Source organism: Dryas octopetala, chromosome 3 (genome assembly GCF_963921425.1).
Source record: "Dryas octopetala chromosome 3, drDryOcto1.1, whole genome shotgun sequence".
Taxonomy (NCBI): domain Eukaryota; kingdom Viridiplantae; phylum Streptophyta; class Magnoliopsida; order Rosales; family Rosaceae; genus Dryas; species Dryas octopetala.
This window is the reverse complement of record NC_141368.1, coordinates 13837645-13847586: the sequence shown is the minus strand read 5'-3', so window position 1 is coordinate 13847586 and position 9942 is coordinate 13837645. Positions and strand designations below refer to the sequence as shown.

General features: G+C 34.5%; 2 pseudogenes; both read right to left on the bottom strand.

Annotated features, from left to right (window-relative positions):
- Positions 1–544: 544 nt before the first annotated feature.
- Positions 545–1495, bottom strand: LOC147291146 (receptor-like protein 12; annotated as a pseudogene).
- A 1346-nt stretch (positions 1496–2841) lies between these two features.
- LOC147291145 (receptor-like protein 12) lies at positions 2842–3788 on the bottom strand (annotated as a pseudogene).
- Positions 3789–9942: the final 6154 nt, after the last annotated feature.

The window sequence follows — 9942 nt, the reverse complement described above, 5'->3', positions numbered from 1 at the left end:
GTGGGTGCTGCGTGGGTGGCCGGTGGGTGTGGTCGGGTGAGGGAGATGAAGGGGGTGTGTGTGTTTTTTTTTTGGTCTATTGATGGGGTGTGCAGAAGAGAAAAAATGGAGTTAGGGTGTGTTGGGTGAGGGGTAAGTGTGTCTTTTCCTTTGAGTTTTGATTTTTTTTTTTATAAAAGGGTGTGCAAAAAGAAAAAACAGGGTGTGCAAATAGCAGCACTCAAACCAAAATACGATGGTTGACTTTGGATTAAACTCACCGTTTTTTTGTTGTTAAATTAGGCCCTATTTTACCTTACACGTTGGATTTTTATTTTTGCTGTATTTTTTATTTTGAATGCCTATTTTGCCCTTTAGTTGACAAATAACTAGTTTTAATGATGTGTCAATTAATTCCTTACATTAAGAAATCTTTAATTATGATTTTCTTAATAAGTACATTCTATCTTAAGTTGATTCTGTATATCAAATAATTGATAATTAATTTATTATTATGAATATTGATTACGTTTCATTCGAGTTGAGTTCTCATTGTCTCACGTTTTCAGTTGTTCTTATGAGAGACATTGAATTTTGAAAGGAAAGTAAGTTGTGTCAGTTGTTTCGGGATCTCTCCTAAGAGCTTGTTTTGTTAAAGATCCAATGATTCGAGTTGTGTTAAGTTCCACAATGTTGCTGGGATGCAGCTAGTAAGAATGTTCTTCGAGATGTTGAGCGAGTGAAGCCCCTTTAGGTTCCCAATGAATTCAGGAATCTTCCCTTCAAATCTGTTGCTTGAGATATCAATGGCTGCAAAGTCTTCTTAGATCTTTGAGAAGCATATATCCACACATTTATTTGTTATCATCACTGAGAAGTCATAAATGTACAAAACTGGTGAACTGCTATTGAAACCAAAATTTGAGTTTGCCTCCATATATGTGGACTGGTTTAGAGTGATGCCATGCATGGAATTTATGGAAAAGATGTGTTCTGATGGAAACTCACCTGTAAAATTGTTGTAAGACAAATCCAAAATGTGCAAATTATGAAACTCAATTTTTCTTTTTGAGTTTCCAATACCACCATAGAACCCATTACAGTGCATTGCCCAAAGTTTTAGCTTTGGCAGGGTCCCAACCAAAGGGGGAAAACATTGATCCCTTAATTGATTTTGATAGAATAAGAGACTCGAGCATCGCACAATTCGCAAATGACCTCAGTAACTGCCCTTGAAATTTGTTATCACTAACATCAATCATCCTCATGTCAGATTGCTTATTTTTGGTGTATGTTTGAGGAAGAATGTAGTGGAAAGAGTTTTTTTCCGAGATTGAAAACTTGCAGATCATCACTAAATTAAGTTTCCCAGACACTGCGGAAGAATGCCACTCAACCTATTATTCGACAAATCTAGGATCTTGAGAGAGCTCAAATTACAAATCAATGGAGAAATGTCTCCAGTTAGTTTGTTGATTGAAACTTGATATAATTCGATGCAGTATGGTGGGGGCATTGGTAATGGTCATTGTAGCATGTTATTCGCAAGGCATAACACTCGTAAGTTAACCCAGGGATCGAAGAACAGCTGGAGGTTGGTCTAAACCCGAAAGAAAGTTGCACGAAATTTCTAGGACCTGCAAAATACATATGTAACTCAAGTCTAAAAAGAGAATAATATATATATATATATATATATATATATATATATATTACCTCTAACTCAGGTGAAAAAAAAGAAATAGGAGAAATAATAAGAAGAATAAGATACCTCTAACTCAAGTTTACAAGGATTGAGGAAATGATGTATCTTTGACTTAGGTTAAAAAAAAAAAAAAAAAAAAAAAAAAAGAGAGAGAGAAAAGAATGTATGTCGACCAACTTAGGTTTAAAAAAAGGGTTAATTACATATATATACTTCAACTATACACCAATTATCAGTTGGGTACCTCTGGTTTAAAAACTTTCATTAAGGTACATCAACTTATGTTTTTTGTCAATTGGATACCTCCGTTAGTCTGACCGTTAGGAAGACCGTTAAATGCCTACGTGGTACTGACATGGCAGACGCGGACCCCACCATTAAATATTAAAAAATAGCCACGTAAATCAAAAATAATAAAATATTAATAAAACTTTGAAAATGATATAAAATATTAAAAAATAATTGAATTTAAAAAAAAAAAAAACAAAAGCCCAGAATCCCCACCGCCTCCCCTGCACAACCAGAAAAACATCTCCATCATTATACAGATCACAGATCCCTCAATCAAATCCCCAGTTGTTTTTTTCTTTCTTCTACTACTCTCATCATCATCATCTTCATCCACCCTTAACCACCAAAATCAAAGCCCAGACCCCTTGCACCTGCCCCCAGCCACCCCTCCTCCCCATACTCATCAATAACACGCCTCAAAGGTACGCCGCCGTCGTCGCTTAGAAGGGCAAGACCCACCACTGGATCAAATTTGGGTTGCTCTGCATTTTCTTTTCTTGTTTCAAATCTGGGTTTTTTTTTTAAAATAAATTTTGTAAACAATACATAATTTTTCTTTGATTGATTTTTAAGGAGACCTTGCAAAGTTAGAGGCAAGTGACCTGTTGCTCTACATTTTGATAATTCAGCGCTGTTTTAAAGCATAGAATTGATAGTGCTGCTGGTTTGATTTTGGGATGTGTGTGTTGCAGGCAACATGTGTCAATTAATTCTTTACATTAAGAAATCTTTACATTATGATTTTCTTAATAAGTACATTCCATTTTAAGTTGATTTCGTATATCATATAATTGGTAATTAATTTATTATTATGAATATTGATTACGTTTCATTCGAGTTGAGTTCTCATTGTCTCACGTTAATTTTCAGTTTTTCTTATGAGAGACATTGAATTTTGAAAGAAATGTAAGTTGTGTAAGTTGTTTCGGGATCTCTACTAAGAGCTTGTTTTGTGAAGATCCAATGATTCGAGTTGTGTTAAGTTCCACAATGTTGCTGGGATGCAGCCAGTAAGAATGTTCTTCGAGATGTTGAGCGAGTGAAGCCCCTTTAGGTTCCCAATGAATTCAGGAATCTTCCCTTCAAATCTGTTGCTTGAGATATCAATGGCTGCAAAGTCTTCTTGGATCTTTGAGAAGCATATATCCACACATTTATTTGTTATCATCACTGAGAAGCCATAAATGTACAAAACTGGTGAACTGCTATTGAAACCAAAATTTGAGTTGGCCTCCATATATGTGGACTGGTTTAGAGTGATGCCATGCATGGAATTTCCGGAAAAGATGTGTTCTTATGGAAACTCACCTGTAAAATTGTTGTATAATGTGCAAATTAGGAAACTCAAGTTTTCTTTTTGAGTTTCCAATACCACCATAGAACCCATTACAGTGCATTGCCCAAAGTTTTAGCTTTGGCAGGCCGGCCGGGTCCCCAACCAAAGGGGGAAAACATTGATCCCTTAATTGATTTTGATAGAATAAGAGACTCGAGCATCGCACAATTCGCAAATGACCTCAGTAACTGCCCTGGAAATTTGTTTTCACTAACATCAATCATCCTCATGTCAGATTGCTTATTTTTGGTGTATGTTTGAGGAAGAATGTCGTGGAAAGAGTTGTTTCCGAGATTTAAAACTTGCAGATCATCACTAAATTAAGTTTCCCAGACACTGCGGAAGAATGCCACTCAACCTATTATTCGACAAATCTAGGATCTTGAGAGAGCTCAAATTACAAATCAATGGAGAAATGTCTCCAGTTAGTTTGTTGATTGAAACTTGATATAATTCGATGCAGTATGGTGGGGGCATTGGTAATGGTCATTGTAGCATGTTATTCGCAAGGCATAACACTCGTAAGTTAACCCAGGGAAGAACAGCTGGAGGTTGGTCTAAACCCGAAAGAAAGTTGCACTAAATTTCAAGGACTTGCAAAATACATATGTAACTCAAGTCTAAAAAGAGAATAATATATATATATATATATATATATATATATATATATATATATATATACCTCTAACTCAGGTGAAAAAAAAAGATATGGAAGAAATAATAAGAAGAATAAGATACCTCTAACTCGATCAAGTTTAAAAGGATTGAGGAAATGATATATCTTTGACTTAGGTTAAAAAATGAAAAAAAAATAAAAAAATAAAAAAATAAAAAGAGAGAAAAGAATGTATGTTAAGAAAAAAAAAAATCAATGATGATGCTTAAGAAAAAGAATGAGAATATACCTTTGACGTAGGATGAAAAAAAATGGAAGAACAAGAATATATCTCAAAAGGACACATCGTCGTTGTTGTACTCTTTGCTGGTCTCCCCATCATTGTGCCTCATTGTGTAACTAGTCATCCTCCTTTTTGCTACTTTCCCGTCATCATCATCGTCCTCTTCGTTGGTCTCCCCGTCGTCATCATTTTCATTTCCCTCTTTGCTCCTCTCCGATCCCCGTCCATTTGATTTTGTAGCCATATCATAAAGTGTTTATTTTTTCATCAAAAATGGGTTCCAATCATTCTGGAGTTAACACTTGAGTTACTTTTTAACTTGGTTTTCCTTCCATCACTTTAACAATATTTTTGATAAACTTTTTTTTGGCCAAATATTTTTGATAAACTTTATTAATTAGCTCTTACAAAAAACAAAAACTATCTTTCAAAATTATAAACAAATATTCAATCATTTTATGACAAATTAATAATCACTTTCTACTATTGCAAGTATGAGCATATATCATTTTTCTTTTGATATGCGAACTAAACAATAGGGTTATGATATTTTTATAGAGATAATTACAGATTTGATCCACTTATTTTATACCTAGTTCAATTTTGGTCATGTTTTTGTCCACTAATTATTCCACTTGTTTAATAAAAGTCCATATTCAAATCTCAACCAAATTCAGCAAACGTATACTTGTTTTAAAGCTATGCATCTCCTCTTTACAACCATATAAATATCATTCAAATCGAAATTCTAAAACTCAAGATAATTGGCCCCAAAGTAGAGTACCTTAAACTACCTATTTTTCCTAGAAAATTTTCAGATTTTTTAAACTTCACCAAACTTCAATTCTTTTTTATTATAATACTCCAAATTAGTTCCTATGCCTAAGAAATAATGAAATATAACTAATACTTCAATTATAATTGAAGAAAACACAACCAAAATGATTTAAAATCATAACTTAAAAAAGATCTTAGACCAAAATTAAACTAGATATAAAATAAGTTGACCAAAATTGAACTTAAAAAATATCGTGGACCAAAATTGAACTAGGTATAACATAAGTGGACCAAATTTGTAATTTTCTCTATTTCTATATATTAAAATTGCAAGGTAACATTAATTTTCCTTCAAATCTTTCAAAATTTGAATTGTAGGCCGGCATATTTTGCAATTGCTACATAAGTTGATCCATGGTGCAACCATAAATATATTTTTTATGCTTGAGAATGAGTTCATATCATTTTGGGGTCAATATTTAAGAGTGCAAGACTTAATCATTTTACCTCCAATCAATTTAAAAATCCTTATGATAAAACTTTGAATAACTTGTACAAAAGAATATGGTTTTGTCTGTACCATTCGAATATCTCATGACATATCTATACTCATTCGAATGGTAGAGACAAAACCACTAATAATAGTGCATGTTTAATAATATAGGTTTAGTCAGTTGCTTGTGAGTTGTGAACCTTATAATTTCATGTTATAGCCTATATAGGCTTAATTAATTACAAAATGCATCCACAAACTTTATGGGGCATTTCGATCAGATTAGTCAACGAACAAAAAAAATGTTTCAAGCAAGATGGGGCTTTTTTGTAAACATGGAAAATGTTTGCCGCCCTTTCATCTTCACGTGGCACCCACCCCTAACACCACCTCAATTACAAAATGCACCCACAAACTATTAGGGATATATATTTTATATTGGTCCACAAACAAACAAAAAACAAAAAAACTTGTCACCATGAAAATAAACCAATACTTGAATTGAGCAGATGGAATAAAGTTCTAAATGCACTATTTAAATAAGCCAAAAAATAAACTCATATTCTAGTATAAAAACACATGGAATTCACAATTGAAAACCATATCAAATGTCACCCAAAATAAAACGTTATAACTAATGTGCCAAAATGCACATAAAAGACAATAAAATAGTTCTAGTATAACAACAAATTCACAGTTGAAAACCACCTTGGAACTAGGTAGGGTAATCAATTGTGAAATCCATGTGCTTTTATATTGGATATGAGTTTATATTTTGCATATTCAAATGATGCATTTGAGTATTATTTGACAGAGTTTTATTACATTTTCTCAATTCAAGTAGTGGTTTATTTTCGTTGGTGACAGGTTCTTTATTTGGACTGGCTTTGTGACAAGTTAGTGTACAATTTTGAAATTTGCTTTTTGTTTGTGGACTAATATGAAATATTACCTGTAGTTTGTGGGTGTATTTTTTAATTGAGCCAGTTCGTTTGGGTGCCATGTGCCGATGAAAGGGCTGGAAACTTTTTCCACGTCAATAAAAAACTCCGCAGCATTGTTCAATGTGGGACTTAATGCGCTTTTTTCTGAAAATCCTGATAGACGTGCTATTTTGTAAGTTTCAATAGTTAGTGTACAATTTTAAATCTTTTTTTGTTCATGGATGTATTTTGTAATTGAATCTTATATATGAACACATTGCATGCAGTATATATCCCCCAGTGTACTCATTCAGTCAGTTGCTTGTCTAATTTGATTATTAACTCCACAACCAAACGCCACTGGCAATGGGATCTCAGAGAATAGGCCACTGAGGGTGTCTAACTCTAAGAACCCCTTGGAGTAGCCCAAGTCGTACTAGCACCGGAGGGGTGCAAATTGGGTCGTTCTCAGCCAGAGCTTCGGATGTGGTGGATCATTTCGGGTCGAACGTACATTTTTTCACCCACCACATGATCATTGTTGGCACTGTGGGATTTGAACCTAAGTGACAGTGGTGAGAGTATCGAAGGCAATGGCAGTCTTTGATGGAAGAGTCCCAATTTCGACTTCAGAATATATAGAACACACTAGCAGGATCTAGGGTATATGGTGGGGGATCTGATATGGATGGAGTGGGCATTGGACATCATTTGCTAGCTTGTTGCTGGGTGAAGAAGAGAGTTGGGGGGTTGTTGGTCATTATGGATGCAAAGGAAGGGGTGGTGGTAAGGCATTGGAAATTGTAATGATCAGTATGGTGAGGAGGAGAAGGAAGAAAAAGTTTAACATTGTTTGAGAATTAATGGCTCATGATATATATATATATATATATATGTATATGATGATTGAGCAAGTAAAATTCATGATTGGTAGCTAAGAAAATATGCAAGAAAATGAAAAAAAAATTAACTGGAGAATTCTCATTGTTTTTCACACACCCAAATGTTACAGTATGAGAGCTTATATAGCTTGGTTACAGAAAACTAACTTCTAACATATTCGTAACCAATCTTGCCAGCTAATCAAAAACTGTAACAGACTAACTTCTAGAAGCTGACTAGATTGGCTGCTGACTAGTCAAGCTTACAGCTAACATATGATAGGCTTTGTTTGGGTTGAGACGAGGCTTGTGGTGTGGTCTCTATTTATACAGAAAATGGGGACTAGATAAACTTAACAGTGGTCCATCATGTAGGCTAGCACTGTCCTAAAATCTCAATTATCTCTATCCAGCAGTCCATGCCACAATCACAAAATAGCTAGGGACTAATTTCTTTTAGTACGTATTCCCCTTAATGTACAATATCACACAAGTTCATAGCCAGCCAGCTTATCCTTAAGTTTTAGACTAGCATTATAAGTTCGGCTAATTACAATAAATCAATAAATATTTTTAATCTTACAAATTAGTCAATAAACTTTTTCAAAATATCATAATAGTCACTATTGACCAAAATGAAAGTAAGAGAAACCGTGTGAATTAACAACCATACAAAATAAAAAGGAATTTACGAATTTTGCCACTGTGCTGACATACTGCTAACATCACCAATGTCCAATTTTAAAAATTATATATAAGTCAATAACAAACACATACTTTTTTTAATTGGTAACTGTGTCAATAACAAACACATACTTTTTATTCTCTTTTTAGACTTGAGTTACATAATTATATATAAGCCTCTTTCTAACCAATTTTGATCTTGGATGGTTTCATTAAAACCATGCAGTATTATGCTTCTATTTGTTGCACTGCACTGGCTGCATTGCATGTGAAAGTGAGAAAGATGTGATCATGCATATATGTTCATATGGGTCTTAATTGTCCATCCGCACTGCACCTTAATTTGGTCATCAGTGACTCAGTTGTGCTTAATTAAAACTTGATGGTCAATTATACAAAGCATTACTTAAATCATAACTTTTGGTTTTTTTAAAGAACCTGCAATTGATCAATTATTTTGTTTTAATAATTTTGGTATGTTGTCCATAATATAAGTGGGTGTATAGATAATCCTTTTTTTTTTTTTTTGGTAGAGGTGTATAGATAAATCCTTGAATTGGTATTTTCAGAACCGAAAACACAATCTCAGTTTTTACCCTCACCTTGTGGCCCTTTATGTGGTTTTCGTGGACCTTTATATATATATTTATTGGACCCTCTTTTTGTGTTTGGACCCTCTGTAGATGTAAGCCTTGTTGGGCCCTTATGCTTATTTGAGATTTACCCGTTTAGAATTTTATAACTTAAAAACTTACTTTCTTCCAAGGATTGTGGTGCTCAAGGGTTTTCTTCCAAGGATATAGTTATTAAAGGTAATTAGCTAGATTTATCATCTATGTTCTTATTTTTCTATACATGCAGCTAATGCAGTGCCACAAATAGAAGCATAATACCGCATGGTTTTAATATAACCAACCAAGATCAAAATTGGTTAGACCACAAAGAATTCTCAATTCTGTGTGTACACGTTTTTGCCTTTTATTCTCAGTGATTTGGATCACAATAACTATTTAGTCCAAAAATCAAAATCAAAGCAAAGACCAAACGAGCTAGATCAATACCGCCCCCGTGCTTCTAAAGAAACCATCAAAGATCAAAATTGGTTTAAAGTATATATTCTCAATTTTCAATATACGTTTTTGTCTCTCTTAGTGATTTTGAGGAATCTCAGCCATTCTTAAGTGACGTGCAGTTTTGAAACTAATCAAATATGATAATGCTTCAAATATAAAAAGAAACAAAGATATGAAATTAGGTGCATGGCATATAAGGACAGAGTAGTAGTAGTGAGTCTAGTGATTAGTGAGTGTTAACTTACACCTAATCCCACCATAGATGCACAATAAATGTACGTACTATGAGATTGAGCAATGTGAGTGTCCTCAAATTCAATGAGATATTGAGATTTAAGAGCAGTGCTAGCCTACAGATGGACCACTGTTAAGTTATCAAGTTCACATATTTTCCGTATAAATAGATACCACCCCTAGCCAGCCTGGTCTCAAGTCTCAACTCAATTGAGTTATAATGAAAGCCTTTCTCATATACATTGTTCCTCTGATGGTGATCATGAGCTCCCAATCCCAAACAGTGTAATGCTTTCTTCCTTGTCATCACCATAGTGGTTGTAATTGCCAATGCCCTACAACCACCTTCTTCTGCATCCATGACCCTTAACATCATGACCAACACCCCCCGGCTCGATCTCCTCACCCAGCAACAAGCTCACCATTTCAAAACCTTGTTCCAAACACATCCGATCCCCCACGTACTATATACCCAAGTCCGGTTGGGGTCTTCTATGTCGACGTTGACATTGGGACTCCATCAAAGATCATCATGGCCTTTGACACTCTCAGCTCTGTCACTTGGGTCCAAATCCCACAGTGCCAGCAATGCTTTGCTATGGCGGAACAAATGTTTAACCCCGATCGATCCACCATCTTCAAAGGCCTCTTCTGTGCAATTGGGGTC